We start from the raw sequence: 18088 nt of genomic DNA on the forward strand, positions 1-18088 counted from the left end.
TTGAATTTGATAAGTACATTCACAAATGGAGAATAGCTCCAAACGGCAATGTCGGCGAGTAAAGCTTACAAACTGCTCGTTGCCTGCAAATTGATTGGTATCGTTTTCTGCATGTGTTGAGCAGAATTTTAAGACACCTATTTGGCATTTTTTCATTACGATTTTAAATCTCATTTGGCGCTATCCTTTGGTTCCTTCTTCCCGGGACAGCGGTAGGATTAGCCGCTTTATCACCAGCCTCATAAAGAAACGCAGCTGGTTACATTTGGTCAGCTTGACTCTTGCTGTGAAACCACGACAAGAATTTCATCAAAAGTTGGCAACAATAAAACAAAAGCGCAACAAAAGAAAGCAAAGATTAATGGAAGTTTTAGAACTTTTAAGAACGATTCTTAAGAGTCATTCTGATCAGTGAGGGCTTTGCGGTTCTGTCGGAGGGATACGAGTTGGGTAGCGCCTGGGGCATTTCTAATGATGGAGGGTGTGGGAAGGCTTGCTCTTTGTGATGGGGAAGTGTCAAGAAGCTCATTGTGCTGTACTGCGGCGCAAAGGGCTGACCCCGGTACTGAGCCGTACCAACACCGAGCCGCCCTGAACATGCATAACAGAAATCCCACACCGGGAAGTAACAGCAAATCAGTGCTGTCATGTAAATATTGCAAGGGAACGACTTAACAAAATAACGGCGATACACCGTTTTAATAAAAAGGGCGTATTACCTGTCTGACTGAAACGATCTAAAGTGTTTACACATTAAAAAACACAATGCTGGAGACACTCAGGAGGTCAAATAGTGTACCTTATATATCAAATATAAAGAGACATGACCAACGTTTCGGGCTTGAGCCCTTCACTAAGGTATGAGCAAAATGTAGACAGGCGCCCGAACAAAAGGGTGCAGTGTGTGTTTTACTTCAACCGCGGTGGTCTTGCAGATTTACGTGTTTTACTAAAATGCTCTCACAGTTTAGACTGCAGGTGAAATACAGATTTATCATATTATTATGGGAAGCAGAGCAAATGTTGAAAACAAAATAACGGATTTCAGAGAAAATGATAATATAGAGGAAATGCAAGAAACTTCCGATACTGGAACCTGAAGCCAAAACAAAACAAAACTCAGCGGGCATCTGCGGAGGCAAGAACCTGCACGGTAAGCTCTTTTTGATGCGGGGAAGGGGGGGGAGAAAGAAAGAACTTTTCGCAATTTTTCAGCTTATTTCTTTACATTCATGAAGTCCAATTGCAATTCAGACTCGTAAGCCAATTGAACAGGGCTTATATTGGAGTGAAATGCTACAAAATGTGTACGTGGCCAATTTTCTTCTTACTAACCCGTTGTTTACACATGCTGCCCAAATAACCCTTTAGTAGGGACTGCAGACAGTTCCCTTTGAGCAGCAGATAGCTCTGGGTTATGCCGTATCCAGCGCCCCGGTACGCAGCGCCCCCTCAGCACTGAGCAGCTTTCCCTGCAAACGCGATGTCCCGACTTTCGAACACGCCTTTTCCCAGCTAGCATCAGGAGGAAGGAAAAAAAAAGATAGTCGAGTTGTACATCAGCCAGGTTCCACAACATTTTCCTACAAAGCTGGGGAAGATTCGGGTACAAGGCTGCAGCATGGCCGGCCAGGCATGCCTACTCTTTCTCCTTGCAACTTTGCTTAGAGTTCAATGCAACCCAAAAGGTAAAAAGCTGCATCAAGTTAAAATGTTGGTTTTTTTCTTTAGGGAAACGACTTCTCAGTGATCGGATCGACTCAGAGGGGATGAAGAATGTGGATTTTTGCTTCGTGTTTTGTAGGGTAATATCTATTTAGGGGACTTTGGGGAAGTACATTAAGCATCAACTGTGTTTGCATCTTTAAGTCATGAATTTAGTTTTAGTTTTATGTAAGTTATGTTTTAAGACAAGTAGGAGCGTAAATCTATCACCTCTCGCATTTAAATCCAACGTGCCTGGGTGCATTGAATTGCCACCCGCTCACACGACGAACTGAAAAGCAGTGAATATTGAATCCATCAGGTAAAAGTTGTTGCTGCGAGTTTAGGACAGTGTGGCTAAGTTCCGCTATTCATTGCTGACCAGGATCATTTCAACTCCAGTTCACAATTGTCTCTCTATTTATGATCATTTTAGGATTTAAAAAAAATGTAATACATGATTAAATGATGCATCAGGTGAAACGTTTTGCTGTATTTCCCCCCCACATTATGACTTGGTACACTGATATTTCCTCCATTGCAACTAAGCTCCACTCAACTACAGATTTTAAATTCTTCCAGGCGAACTTTTAGCGAGTTGTCTTGTTGCTAAGTAACATGTGTGGCCATGTGACCAACAGACTTGGAGAATCTGTTAATTGGTCTTGTGCTTTTAATCTGGTTTTCAGATGCCCTGCTTCTCCATATTCCGATCTTGGAAGCATCATCCTTTCAACCTCCGCACGGTACAAGCGAGACTTCGCGGCTCTTGATTGACGAGGGGAGATGTTGCAAATTCTTGATGAGTGCACCCTGTCTTGGGGACTGCTCGTACATTACTGTGCGGTGCTCAAAATGCACCATTGTAATCTCTTTCCGAGGCCAGTGTAATCTTCTTAGAGTAAACCGAGTAACCAATTATCCCACTGCTGCTCAAAAAGCAGAAATTCTATTTCAGAATCAGTTTCTATAAACAGGAGAGGCTGTGTGTTCTTCCCTTTTTTTTTGAATGCCAAACCACTGATTCAATTTAACGGATGGTAAAAGAATAAGCATTTACTGTCCTTGAAAGATTACCTGTTCAAGTTTCTTTCCTTTTGCTTAGGAAGGGGGCCTCTAATCTTTAATTGGAGTAAATATTTAGTGTCCCATGGATGTTTAAGCATATTTCATGAAAGAAAATCATTCTTTCACTACATGTGTGAATTGGTTCCATTATTTAATTTTGCATTTAAAAATTATGAATTATTACAGAATTATGCCATGTAAAGAGCATTTGTGCCACCAATATCCCTGATTTTTGTATCAAATATGATTACCACACACAGGGCCGTGAATGTTAGTTGATCAATGATTTTTGATTCAATTATATTATTATGTTTCATAGATTAACTTTCATGGATACTCATGAATGTGTTATCTTTCATAATTGATTGCATGGTGTTCACATTGACAGACATTACATCTCCACTTGAATTTCTCAAAATTTGCACATTCTCAGAATATTGAAAAGTGATTTCCCAGATCACAGACACGTGCCCACCACAACAAGAAACAAAACCTAAAATGCAAATATGAAAGCTTCTTAAAACCATGTACAGCTATAAGTACAAAAACAATACTTGTTTTCAATGTTTGGATCTACAGGGTGCCCAAATGAAAATCAGAATTCCAGGAGACCAGAATTACATTGTTTCTTTATAAATTGAAATCAAGTCTATTCATGCTTTAATTCCTTTTACAGTAATTATATATGGGCTAAACCTACACAAATGCAAAGTGTAAAATGTTTAGTACAATTCTAATTGGTTATTGTAAATAAAAAACATACGCAGCTGAATCCATGGAAAAAATGTATCAACTTGTTTTATCATTGCTGCAATGCAGGAGCCCCATTCTGAAATAGGAAGAGAAAATGCTGAATAAGACAATGTATGCGGAGAGAAAACAAAGTTAACGTTGCAGGTTGATGGCCTTTCAACAACTAGAAAAAAATTAGATGTCAAATATGTTTCATGCTGCAAAGAGGAAGGAGTAGAGACAAGAATGGGAGTATCTCTCTGTAAGAGAGGAAAACTAGAATGACTCAAGTTCTTTTAAAATGAAACCGGTAAGTCTGCGGATGCTGTGCTTGTAGAGCTGTGCACAGAAGTGCTGGAGAAACTCAGCAGGTCCTGCAGCATCCATAGGAAGTAAAGGGTAATCAACCTTTTAGGGTGGTGGTGAAACCATGTTAGCAATAGTTCATCGATCTGAAGAACCGAGAAAGAACCAAATTAAAAAAAAAAAGGCTCAAATTGTGATACAAGCTGAGAGAATTTAAAGTTTCCCTGACCTAATCCTATCACAAACACTTCCTTTTTGCACAGATAGAATCATAGATTTATAGTCATGCACACAGAAACAAGGCATTTGAATGACCAAGCTAATTGAGATGCCTATATACACAACTCCCATTTTCCCTTCATTTGGCTCAGATCCCGCTGTTCTGTTCCTATTCGTGTACCTGCCCAAATGCTTTGTTAATGCTATGATTGTACCTGCCTCTACTACTCCTCTGGTTGATTGGTCCATTCACCCACCATCCTCTGGGTGGAAAAACATCTCTCAGATCTCCTTTTGGGAATCTTTGCCATCTAGTTTTATACTCCCTTACCAATGGGAAGGCAACAATGTTTACCTAGCCTTTTTATGCCAAACATTTGTTTGGTCATCCATCAGTCTCCCATGTGCCAGTAAGAACAATTGTAGCCTATCCAATCTCTCCATGTAACTAAGGCCTGCCATTCATGCTAACATCCCAGTGAATCTCATCTCCACACTTTCTATCACTTTGACTAGTTTGGTGAAGTGCCCTGGTCATGGTATTCCAAGTGTTGACTAACCAGTGTCTTGTACAGTTGCATCCCAATGTCCTAAATCATATACAGATGACCTCTGAGTTTCAGTTGCTCCGGTTATGAAAATTCATTCTTACCAAATTCCCAAATCTCTGTCCAAAATTTTGAAATATGGAATAAAGTTTGTTCTCATTGAATTTATGTAAAACTAAAGTAAATAAATAAATTCAAAATTTATTTATTTTTCATCTGGTGTTTCTTGACACATTACAGCGAATGATGCAATGGACACTTTTCTAGGAATGTAAAGGGTTGCCTATATTCAAAACCCCCGCCTGTCAAGGCAAGCAAGCTAATCACCTTCTTTGCTACTACCTTACCCACCTGTGCCCTCATTCTCAGGAAGTTATGAAGTTGCATCCCAAAGTCCCTCTGTTTTATCTTGTATCTTGTGATTTCCAGTATCTTCTGTTTCTTAATTTAGTAAAAACTAGCTTCCGGTCAATAATTTTTTTAATCAGAAATTAATAGTTTAACAGAGAATATGTGAAAAGAGTTGAGCACAATGTTTTAGAGGGTTTAATAAAGTACCTGTTCATAATGAAGTTATTAAAATTATACAAAACAGAATTTATAATACCCTGAATACTGCAATGCAATTTAAACCAGACTTGTTTATTTAACAATTTGTTGAATGTACCAATTTAATTCTTGTACAAAATAATAAATCAGATTTTGTTTTATAATTAATATAGTGAAGTACATTGTAGCATGGGTCATCTGTATATGATTTGCAACTGTATTCTATTGTTGAATTGATGAGGTATCTAAACGTCCTTTTTTAAAAAAAAACTTTAAATGATTGGCAGTATTTGTTTCTAACTGGCAATGGAATTAACTGACAGAAAAGCATTGGCAAATTTCCAGCTTCAGTCACAAAATAAATCATAGTATTTCTTTATTAAATGTTTGATGCTTTGACATGTGACATGTGATATCCTAACTTTGGTAAGTATTCATTTGCGTGTAAGGCAGTGTTACTGTCAATAATTAGATATGTTATACCTTCAAGATATCATAATTCATCAGAGCCTTCAATACAGTTACGGAATAAGTAGAATTCATGTGGATTGCAAAGTATTCTGAGTTGTTACCGCTATTTACAATTGGTTCATTTATCTACAAAATTCAGTGGCCCTGATTGTGATGGTATTGCTGTAGCAATTTTAAATGTTTATCTTTTTGAAATATGGGTGAATAATCAGATATTTGGCAAAAGTTTTGTGTTTAAAGCATGACACAGGAGGAAGTGGATGAAATTATGCAGCGTAGCAATGAGCCTTTTTGGTATCTTAACATGTGTAGAAGGTTTGGAATTTTGAAATACTCAAAGGTTTTTTTTTCTGACAGGATACAAACATCCTTGTATTTATTTAGCTCTGAGAGATTGATCCTTTGGTTTGACAACTTGGGAATGTGAATTCTGGGAATTGACAACTGGTATCTCGATTCTATGTTTGACAGGATTCACGTCCAGGTCTTGCGGTTTTGTAGTAGTAAGGAGCTTGGAATTGTCACTGTCTTAATTTTTCATGACTTGCTTCAAGGAAGCTGAGAATAACGTATCTCTTTCTCCAAGCACCAGGCCTGGTAGCAAACACTGAGAGGGTGGAGGGACTTTAGCTGAGGCAGCATTCATAGAGAGAAATGGGATGGGACTCAGTCTTGTTAAAGGACCCCTATTCATAACATTGATTGCTCTTTTCTCTCCATAGATGTCACCAAATCCACTGAGACCCTCCAGGTTTTATTTGTTTGCTAAAGATTCTAGCATCTGCGGTTTCTTGCACCAGCAGTCACTGGTAGAGTGTATCTATGGGATGCTGTGCATAGATAATTTCCATGTTTCCCTTTAAAGCTACAGTACCGTTTGAATAGATTAGTATGTTGAATATTGTCCTTCCTTGGCACAGTATATATTGGTACTCAAGCTGGGGACAGAGAATGGGAAAATTTCACTAGCAGTTTGAGAAGGTCCTGAATATTTCTGGAATGTCATCAGGGGATGACACCCAACTCAAAGATGATATTGAGGAGGATCAATATGCTGCCAGTTGAGGAGGATCTATGATCCACTTCCAATGAGAAAATACAACTATCATTTGCTAGCCTTGGGGAAGATTGGTGCAGCGCACAGTGACACTGGAGATCAAAAACAACCAGTCACATAGAACAAAGTCTTAACATAAAGCATTTCTGCTCTCCTTTCTATTTTGTGGGACAACATGAGAAAGTAGAAAAGGATCTTTAGCAATTTTTTGGGTGGAAGAAAATTTTCATTTTCGACGTTTTCTGTAATTTCAGCCATCCGTATCAATCGCAAGCACATCTTGTGGAACATGCTGATTTATCAATGTTAACATTCTGGTTAAAGGGTTTCTAAGATGATGTCATTTTTCTCTACTATTTCAGAGCTGTGGCTCATTAATTATTTATTATTAGAGACCACCATATTATAAATATAGAAATAGAGGAATCTGTTCTAAATTGTGTGACTTTTAATATGTTACTATCTACAAATTCAGCCCCATATCAAATGGGGTTCTCCTGTCATAGTATATTAAGATTGTATCTAAACATTTACACATACAACAATGACATCCTTGACAGAAACAATGACAGAAACAGCCAGTTTGATATTTGTACATCTGAAAGTATAAAAGGTGAATGATAAGATGCTTTTGAAGAAACATACAACAAGCAGGTGAATGGTATTATATTATCTGTATCTAGGAAATCTTGAATATTTTTGATTTTACTTTATCTTCATTGGACCTACTAAAGTTCGTAGCAAGCAAAGTTTCCATTGAGCTCTTCAAGAACTATCACCCCTTTGCTCCCCTAGATTCCCCTCCACCATCTTTCCCATTCCCAGGAAACTTTAGTCTTGTGGATGAATTTAATGCTTGTAATACAAATTTGAGAAAATCAAAAGAACTGCTGATGCCAGAGATTGCAAGAGAACATTGAACAGGATAGGCAGAATCTGTGGAAAGAGAAACCGAAGTAATAAGTTTAGATTAAATAATCTTCATCAGAAATCTTTTTCGAGTCTTTTCTGTCTTTATTTCATTATTTCTTAACCTATTTAGTTCCTTAATACTATATTTAAATTTAAAAAAAATTAAATTAAATTAATTTAAAAAATAAATTTAAATGTTGACATACAGCATGCTAACAGGTTCTTTCAGCCCATGAATTTGTGGTGCCTAATTTCACCTAATTGACCTACAACCCCTGGTATGTTTAAAGGAGACCCATGTAGAGACGGGGGAGAATGTACAAATTCTTTACAGACCGGGTGGGAATCTGTTGATATTTGTTTAAAATATTTGGGAAGATCCACCTATTTTCAGTTTGGTCAGCTATATCAGGAGAGAAGATGATCAGCTAGAGGGGCTGAGGAGTGATAAGGGCAGGAAGACATCAATGTTCAAGATGAAGATGGTAAATAGATTGTAAAGCAATTTGGAAATGGAAAATATGGACACATGGGGTGGAGGGTGGAATGGAAGAGTCTGATTGGAAAAAAGGGAACTGTTATCATCATGGCTTGACTTCGCAAATGAAGACTTAGGAAGGATTTACATCTGGGGTTTATCTTCCATGGCCTAGCAAGCTAGGATGGTGACAGTCAGATCCTTGGGTCATAGGTGTTACGTCAGAGTGTCCTTCTCCTAGATGGATGACATGACAAGGTTAACGAGCCCCATCTGTCCAGGTTTGAAATCAGAGTTTTCCTTCTCTTAGGCTGGTTGCCAACCAAGACTAACGAGCCCAGCCTATTGATGCACCATCAATAACTCCAAAAGACTAGAAGTTATGTAAAACTGGTAGGCTTTTATTAACAATAGAATGGAGACATGTCCATGTTGGTCGACTATCCTGAATTGGGGAGGGGGTTGTGGGACAGTCACCTTTATTCAGGAGTCTGTAAGAGGAGCCACTGGTACAGTCAGCCAAGGGGTGTGTCCATACAGCAAAATGTACATATAGTGGTTTACCACATTCCTCTCTTGTTTTAGAAAGAGTCCAATGGGGTGAAGTGAATTAGGTGTTATTACAAACTGAGTCTTTCAGGTGGTCTGTTTGCTGCTGCTACCATTGTAGTTCTGGCTGCTGCACAGCTATTGAGTCCTGGAATGCCTGTATGTAGTTATCGGCGTTGACTTGGTAGATACGTGGTGAAGAGTCTGACATGCCATTCGCTGTGGCTGGAGTAACATGCCATGGCCCTGGTACATCATGGGTAACAATAGGTGAAGGTGGTGTGGGGTGATTGGCAATGGTCTCAGGGACCCTTGAGGGCACCAGGTCTCTATAGAAGCCATATCCTAGTGCCCATAAGGGTATGCCACATAGGTGTATTGGGTGTTGGTGAGGAGGAGATAGACCCTTTCGACCAGTGGGTCAGACTTATGGGGGCGTGGCAAAATGGCGTAAGGAACAGACGTGCCTTCCAGTCCTCTTAATATAAGTCCATGTTGGTGATGGAGCATAGTGGGCGGATTTAAAAACTGCTGGTTACAGATAGTGAGGGGCGGGGAGAAATGGGGCCCATCGTACTCCATCGTCACACTTATAAGGTGGCATTGAAAGTTCAACCCCAGTAGCATGGCAGTGTAGAGCTGTGACATCACCAGGAGTTTAAAGTCTTTGTAGTCTGTGTCCCGCACAGTCAGAGTCACAGCATGGTAGTAGCAAACATTAGCCATATGGGACTTTGGGGCCGAAGAGACTTAGTGGCATACTGGCCTTACCACGAGGGAGTAATGCTGCACTGTGATGGCGTGGGTGAACAGGCAGCTCGTCTCATGGCCATTTACCTGGATGTCCATCTTTGATCTGGAAAGTTGGTGAGGGCTACCTCCAGTGATGGAGGGCAGTATTGGATCACTGTCTGTAGATGCGTGTCGTGTTCGGGTGTTTGGACTGAAGATGGCTGTGTCCCCACAGCTCGCATGTGCCGCTACTGGATTTCAAAGATGGGGCATCTGAGATAGTGACCCGCAAGCGGCACTGCTGGGTTGGGGTGACTTGGACTTGCACACCTTTGCGTAATATCCTTTCTTCCCTCAGTTAGAAAAAACTGCGTCTTTCACTGGGCAGCGTTTCCTTGGATGCTTGTTCAGATCACAGCAGTAGCACTTAAGGTGCTCGTGGAGTACAGCGGTCATGGTCGGGTCATTGGCAGGACATGGCGGAAGCGGTGTTAGGTGCTCGCGGAGTACAGCAGCTGTGGTTGGATTAATGGCGGGCCTTGGTGGTAGTAGTGTCCTGCAGGGTTGAGGCCCTCCCATGTCCTAAGATGGTGGCACCCAGGCCAACCATGAGGCAGCTGTGTTGTCGGCCGAGTAGGCTTCCATATTTTGGAGGGCCACCTCTAGCATGCCTGCTAGTTCGACTTCCATCCATAAGTTGAGCTCACCTTGCTCCAACATTCTCTGCTAGATGTAGTTTGATCTGATGCCCACGACATGAGGGTTTCTGATCAGGTTCTCCATGTTCAATGTAGTCTTCACAGCCTTGCAGTTGCAGGCCCGGCCAAGAGGTTGCAGGGCCTGGAGGTACTCAGTGGTCAATTCCCAAGGTCGCTGTTTTTGGGTAGCCAGGAGGTGTCTCATGTAGACCTCATTTAACTTCTTCAGGTACTGGCCTTTCAGAATTTCTGTCGCCTCTGGGCACGACTTGGCATCTCTGATCATTAAATATACCAGTGGACTGACTCGGGAGCGTAGTACCTGCAGCTTGTCATTCTCTGATTGATGCTGCCTGCAGGAACGCTTCGAAGCAACACAGCCAGAGTTCGAAGTTGTTGGTGGCTTCCGGTGATTTTGGGTTAATTTCCAATTTCTCTGGTTTTAGGATCTGCTCCATTATCAAAATTTATTGCGAATAAAATTGATGCACCATCAATAAATCCAAAAGACTAGATGTAAAACTGATAGTTTTTATTCGCAATAGAATGGGAGGCACTTCCATGCTGGTCGACTGACCTGAACTGAGGAAGGGGCTGTGGGACAGTCACTTTTATTCAGGTGTCTGGGAGGAGCCACAGTTGAGGTCAGCCAAGGAGAGTGTCCAGATAGCTAAATGTACAGCCATGATGCAGCAAACTCGGTGAAAATGGGGGACAACGACGAGAAGGTGTTGCTAAGGATGAAGTAATGTAGGAAAGGCTATTTGCGGTGATCTCCTGCCTGGCAAACAAGACAGTGACCACGTGGCGATCACTACACTGAGAAAGGAGAGGTAATGTATTGTGCGTGCACTTTCCCTGGATGAGTGGGACATCAGGCCTAAACCTCACCTGCCCCATCCACCCCCCACTCGTATGGATGGAGGCTTTTAATGTACAGAAGTGTATGAGAGGTAGTTGAAAAAAGGTTAATGCAACATGTAGAAATGTAGTGGCAAGTGAGAGTAGAAGAGATGGTCAAGGGATGTGTTTCTATTGGGAATGAAGGAGAAGTGATATCTCTATTATGTTCCAATCTTTGTCCGTGTTCTAAAGTTCTGTTTAGATACAGGGTTTCAACCCAAAACCTTAACTGACCATTTCTTATCTCAGATGCAATTTGACCTGCTGAGTACTTCAGATTCCCACTGTTCACTCAAAATTCCAGCATCTACAATATTTGTCTTTCTAAAACTCTTACTGTTCTCCCAGGTGACTCTCCATGTCGAGCTCACCCATTTGCTTTTCCTTTTGTTGGAATTTTCTCTCTCCATTCTGTGTTATACTTCTAGGTCAGCTTTTCTCTTGCCTTCGTCTGCTTCACTGAACTCATGGGATTTTTCCTCCTATTCATTTTCAGCTTTATTACTTTTATCAATAACCTTCCCTCCTTTCCCAGTCCTGACCTATCCCCATTACTGAGTCAGAAACCTATTCACCATTTCTTTCCTATTAATTTTGTAATCCTCTATTTTTGCCCAATTATTCATTCCATTCTAACTTTCTCTTTCCACAGTATGTCTTTTTCATGATGTGCAATGTAGACTGTATCCATTCTTCGTCTCTGTCTTGCTCTGTTTTTGCCAGCACCTTCCTTTCTGATTTATTTTTCACTACAGGAATCTAGAAGATAAATGAAATGAATAGCCATGGTACAATGCTCCAAAAATGTTTGAAATCTATGTGTGCGCTAGGTTAAAATGACCAAACAAAGAAGACAAAATAAAATTGGATGACTGAAGACATACAATTACTAGCAGGTCGTCTGTGAAAATGAGCTAGAGTTGGATCTGATGTGGCTGAGATTGGAGTTCAAAATTTAGGCAGTGAGTTAGATTGAGGAGAAAGACTGAGCAAAGTGAATATAAGGCCAAGAAGCAGCCTGCACAACTTCTGGGTAAAGAAGGTATTTTATGTTGCAAAGTTTAGTCACAAAAATGGGTCTGGCCAGGGAGCTATTGGGAGATAAAGGACCACCAATGGATGAAAGTTCAGTGATGAACAGGCCAATCTCCCTCCCCAAATCCCATGCTCTCTTTTTCCTGACCAGTCAAAATCTTTTCTTGGGTTGATTATTTACCCAAAATTTGATTGCTTGCACCCTGAACCTTTACCTGAGGGTTCGTCTCTTCCACATTGGAAGCACTTAGATATTTAGTTTGCCACCGTCTTCAGTCTAATGGAGTCTGAAGATACAATATCCATGGTGAGATGGGGAAGCCTGGCGGGGTGTGATGTAGCTTCTCTACGTGTCTGGAAAGGGGTTGGTGGGGGGAGGGAATTAGTTGGAGAGGATCTACTGGCTTTGTTGTGAAATGGAAACAGATCGATTATAGTTAGTTGGTGAAGGGCAAATCCAGGAAAAGGATATTTGCAGTCAGTGGAATAGATGAATGGGACTGATATCTTGGAGCACTAAATCAACTGACCGAATTACATTATAGCCATTGTACATTTTTAGGCACCAGACCACATGTCTTTTCTTCTTGTCTGACATAGATGATTGTTCAGATTACAAAGTGTGATTTCTCTGTGGTTTTACCACAAGTAAACAAAAGGACTTTCCACAGATATTTCATGAACTGATGAACATCGCCAGCATTTTCTATTTGATTTCAAGTTTTCACTATCTGTATTAATTTACTTTAAAGCAACTAGCAATTTGCAATATTGGAATATAATTATCCAAAATCTCCCTGACTCTCAATATATTCTTAACAATGTTGTGATAATTAATTTCAGATGTTAATAGTTTTTGTAATTGTAAAGACAAAAGAAGTCCTTGCTTAAAGCTGTAAAGCAGTAATTCTCAACTTTTTTCTTTCCACTCACATACCACTTTAAGTAATCCCTATGCCATTGGTGATTAGTAAGGGACTGTTTAAGGTAGGATGTGAGTGGGAAGGGAAGGTTGAGAATCATTGCTCTAGACCCAAATGTTACTGAAATATTTTGCTTGAGAAAAATTGTCATTTTCTCATTTCCTTTGGAGTATGAAATCATGCACATAACGAATCATTGAGGTACGATTAAAACAGTGGTTTTCAAACATTTTCTTCCCACCCACATACCACCTTAAGCAATCCCTTACTAATCACAGAGCACTTATGGCATAGGGAATACTTAGTGGTATGTGAGTGGAAAGAAAAAGGTTGAGAACCACTGTTAAAAATAAACACTTTTTTTTCATTTATATTGCATTTGAAAACTTAATAAATTGTGTAAATTAATTTAAGTCTGAAGAGTTTTTGGCAAAGAAGACTTAAGTTAACTGCAACTAATGGTTTAGTTTTTGTATTCCAGGTATTACATTTTTTTTCCACCATTATTAAATTTACTAAATTTTAAGAATACTTCCATCATATGATAGAAACAAGAAGCCCAGAGCAATACTTCATGATTTTACTGATTTGACGAGAGACAGCACTGGGAGTTAGACAAAATGGTGGAGGAACTCAGTGGCCAATGTGAAGATACCAGTGGGCCTAAGCTCTGACCTGCTGAGTTACTCCAGCACTTTGTAGGTTTCTCCAGTTTTCCAGCTTCTTCATTCTTTCTTGTTTAACACTGGGAGTTGGTCTATTTTTTTGTAAGGCCTATAACACACCACTATATTGTCTATTTGCAATTTGTATAAACCACCTTCAGTTCTGCACGATTACAAGTGTTTCGTATTTCTTCATTTGGTGAAGATTCTTGTGGCATGGATGCATAATTTGGATGCACAATGATTATTGGATTAAAACATAATGTGGTGAGGAAATGATATAGTCTAGTGGATAAGCCATAATAAAAATAAGAATTTGTTATTTTTTAAGCAGTGAAGTTGTATTCAAGTTTAAAGTGTTTGGAAATTAAGATTGCTGGCTGATTGGTGCATTGTTTATCATATGCTTGGGGATAGCGGCCATTCCTGCTTGTCCTTTTTAAAGTTGATGGTGGGAGCAGCATTCTTCAATTGTTGCAGTCAGTGGCCATTCCAAAGGAGGATATGGTCAGAGGTTGCCATATATTACCAAAACTGGCTGTGTCTAAATGTGTTTAAAAATAATGTGTGTGTGTGTGTGTGTGTGTGTGTGTGTGTGTGTGTGTGTGTGTGTGTGTGTGTGTGTGTGTGTGTGTGTGTGTGTGTGTGTGTGTGTTTGGAATGGAAGATATTCTCACAGTGCTGTTAAATAGAAAGCTACAGGATTTTGTCCGGAGATAAGAAATGAAAAGTTATTTATTTCCAGGCAGATTGTGTAGTTTAATGGTAAGCTAGTAGTTGGTGATTTTTCTCATTTGCGGGTATACTCTTCTAGATGGTAGAAATTATGGGTTCGGAAAATGCTGCCAAAAAATCCTTTGCAAACTACTTTTGCGTTTTTTTTTTAAACAGTTCATACCATTCTCGTGATGCCATGACGGTGGAGGAATGGACAGATGGTATGATGTGGGCTAGTGGGCTTGGTTCTCTGAGGAGCTGAGCATTTTGTTGGAATGGTGCTGTTGGAACTTTGTTGATACAAGCAAGTGGAAAGTTTTCCTTGACATTGGTGCTGAAAACTAAATCTTGAACCAAACCATGGCTCCAAAGAGGTTAGAAGAAGTCTTCTTTGTTGTGAAGCAAAATGAGTTGGAGAACAATTTAGTAATTACCTTAAATCTTTACTCTGTTTAGAAAGTCAATTTCTCCTCGAAATAACTTTTTATGTTTGCTGACCAGGTATTGATTAATGTAACAAGTAAGGAAATAAAGTATGACAAAACCCAACATAAGCAAATTTTAAATTGAGCGCATCAGCTATATATTTGCTTATAAATGACCTCTGGCAATAATCAGATTGTTTTATGGCTTATAAGTTTTGAGATATGCACCCACACAAAATGGGAATGAAGAAACAGGTTTGAAATATTTTTTAAAAAATGCCACCTACTTTCAGGATTCTGCCAGTGCACCAGTGCATTACCTCAGGATCCTATTGCAAATATTCTGTTCTCATAATAAGAGTAGGTACACATTGCATATACAGGCTGTCCTTGACTTTGGAGAGAGTACATATGAACATGTTCCCATGAATTCCAAAGTTCAATGTACAAAGCCAAACTGATCGTCTCGTCTGCATTTAGTCTTGCAGGAAGTCACAACAAGTAGTAGATGAGGTTGAACACAGACATGGAATTCCTTCACCACTGAGATCCTTCAATAGTTTGCTTTTTGCTCCAGATTCTAGTAGCTGTGTCTTTATAGTTGAAAATGAAGATCTTAAAGGAGGAAAAGGAAGCTGAGAGATCTAGGAAGGATTTCCAGATGGCTATTTCCAGACTGTCACGAAAGGTATGGCTGCAAGGACGGCATTTGAGAAATTTACAATTTCAGAGAAGTCTGTTGTCTGCAGAAATAAAGATAGGGGCTCGAGGGATTTCAAAACAAAGTGAGGTGTAAGGGGGTGAGAGCATCTCTTATTGGAAGATGTAGGAGGGATTTAAGGAGGTTATTGTAAGAAACAGAACCAAACCGAGAAATGCATTTGTGCACAGAAGAAAGGATCATTGATGATTATTAAAAAATTATGGGGTAATTTTGACCCAGCCCATCTAGCAGGAAGTGGAATTGTTGCCCATTTGACATTCTGTCCTAATTGATTTTCCATTCTCTTTAGTGCAATGAAAAATGGGGTGCATTCCAACACAGGACAAGGAAGTAATCCAATCATATTCAATTTATGGTTGGGGGGGGATTAAGTTAAATATTATTCAATTTTACTCTGTGTTAGCATTGTGTACAGTGAAAGATTGAATTGTGGTTATGGAACCAAATCATTAATTTATGATCTGAACCCAGTTCTTTTGTTTTTAACCATCTTTAATAGATTTGAACAATATTTTTATTTTAATCCTTGGTTTTCTGGAGGTGTTACTTTTACTTGTAGCATACCCCTACACCTATACTTTTTCAGGTAATGGAATTTCTCTTTAAGGCTTCACAAATCGCAACACAAAAGTTCATAATGTGGAATAAATGTCTTTCTCACAGAATTTACATTAATAAACTTTTATTAATCATGTTCCAATAATGTGGCTTTGAATGACAGAATAAGTTGATATGAACCATTTTCTAGGAATGAAAATCTGTAACGCAGGGTCAACAAACCTTTGACCTTTAACATCACCTTTCTCTGCATGGGCAATGGCATGCAGCCAGAATTAATTCAGGTATAGAATCGGGACTTTTATCAGCTGCTTGGCAGAACTAGGAAATGTTAATCTTGAGATAAAGCAGGCTTTAATTTCTATAGGCTATTGTTTTCAAAAGGAGCACTACTTTTTGGACGATTTAGATTTAAAATCAGCCCAACTCATTTTATCAGGAACTACCACTGTTGCTAAAAAATGCAGCTCTATTTATAATAGTCTCAGAGAGCAAAACATTCATTTCACTTGAAACTATATAAACAAAAAATTTTCTTCATCCCCATCCTAATGTTCCCTCCATTTTCTTTTGCTTATCAATACTATTTTTAAATTTTGCTTCGCCTCAACGTCATTCCTAGAAATCATCTCTAATGGAATACTAGTCATTTGAGTTGTTAATAACTTTCTTATTGAAGTTGAAATTTTTTGGCTTTGTATCACTTGGTAAACAAAAGTAAGAGAAGCCATGTTTGCCAACATTTTATTCGACATGTTATTTGCTTCTACTAAATTGATAATGTGGCTGGCCTTGCATTCCATTTTCCTTCACCTTGATTGCAATGGTTAAAATCACTTTTTAACAGAGATATTTTGTTATCAATAATAATTTTAGTGTCCAAACTGCTTAATTGAGAAGCCATCCATGGACACCCTTTTTAACTATCTCTGTTCTTGGCACTGCTCTAATCTCAAATACTTCTTTCACTTTGGGGGAGGAATTCAATCCAGCATTCCAAGTTTCTGTGTGACCCAAAATAGCACAATTCTACTTTCTTAAAATGCTTTTCTAATAAATACATCAAATTATAACTCCAAATAATTATCTGCTTTAGCAGAGTCAATATTAAAAACCATTTTAATGTAAGTTCTGTTTTCCAAGATGCGGCTAGCAATCGCTAGCGGCCTGGTTGATGTGTCAATCAACTGGAGAAGAGAGATACGGAGCTGCAGGGGGAAGGGAGGAAAGGACAAATGAGAATCAGGGTGATAGGGTAGAATGTAGGAGGAATTAAATGACAAAAGGGATGATGGTACTTGGAGAAAATGAAGTGATAATGGGTCTGGAGGAGGTAGAAATGGGAATAGCAAAACGGAGTTGTTGAATTTGATCTTGAATTTCAAATTCTAATAGATGAAATGTTTTTTTTTCCTCAAGCTGATGCTGCATTTCCTTCGAACGTAGTAGGAAAATGCAGACAGAGGTCAGAAAGGGAGTGAGGTAGATAATTAAAGAGTCAGGTGATTGAAAGCTTGATTTCATGGTTGCAGAGAGATGGAATCATCTGGAAAGGATCGAGCAGATTTTCTTGATTTTTTTTTTCCTCCCTCTCCCCATTGTAGATGAGACTGTATCATCAGAATCCTGATTTACTGTCACAAACAAGTCATGAAATTTGGTGTTTTGCGGCAGAATCATAATGAAAATATACATATTATAACCATCTTATGACATCACTATATACAAAAAAATAACAATAATAATACACAAAAAGTAAGGCCGTGTCTTTGGTTCATTGATTATTCAGGAATCTGATGGCAGTGGGGAAGAGGGAAGAAGCTGTCCTTGTGCCGTTGAGTGCTCGTCTTTAGGCTCCTGTACCTTTTTCCTGATGGTAGCAGAGTGAAGAGGGCATGGCCTGGGTGGTGGGGGTTTTTGAGGATAGAGGCTACTTTTTTAAGACATTGCCTCATGTAGATGTCCTTGATGGAGTGAAGTCTGGTGCCTGTGATGTTTCAGGCCGAGTTAACAACCCTCTGGAGTTTATTCTTGTCCTAAGAGTTGGCACCTCCATACCAGGCAGTGATGCAACCAGCCAGAGTTCTCTCCGCGATACACCTGTAGAAATTTAAG

This window comes from Narcine bancroftii, chromosome 4 (genome assembly GCF_036971445.1).
Source record: "Narcine bancroftii isolate sNarBan1 chromosome 4, sNarBan1.hap1, whole genome shotgun sequence".
NCBI classification, from domain to species: Eukaryota; Metazoa; Chordata; class Chondrichthyes; order Torpediniformes; family Narcinidae; genus Narcine; species Narcine bancroftii.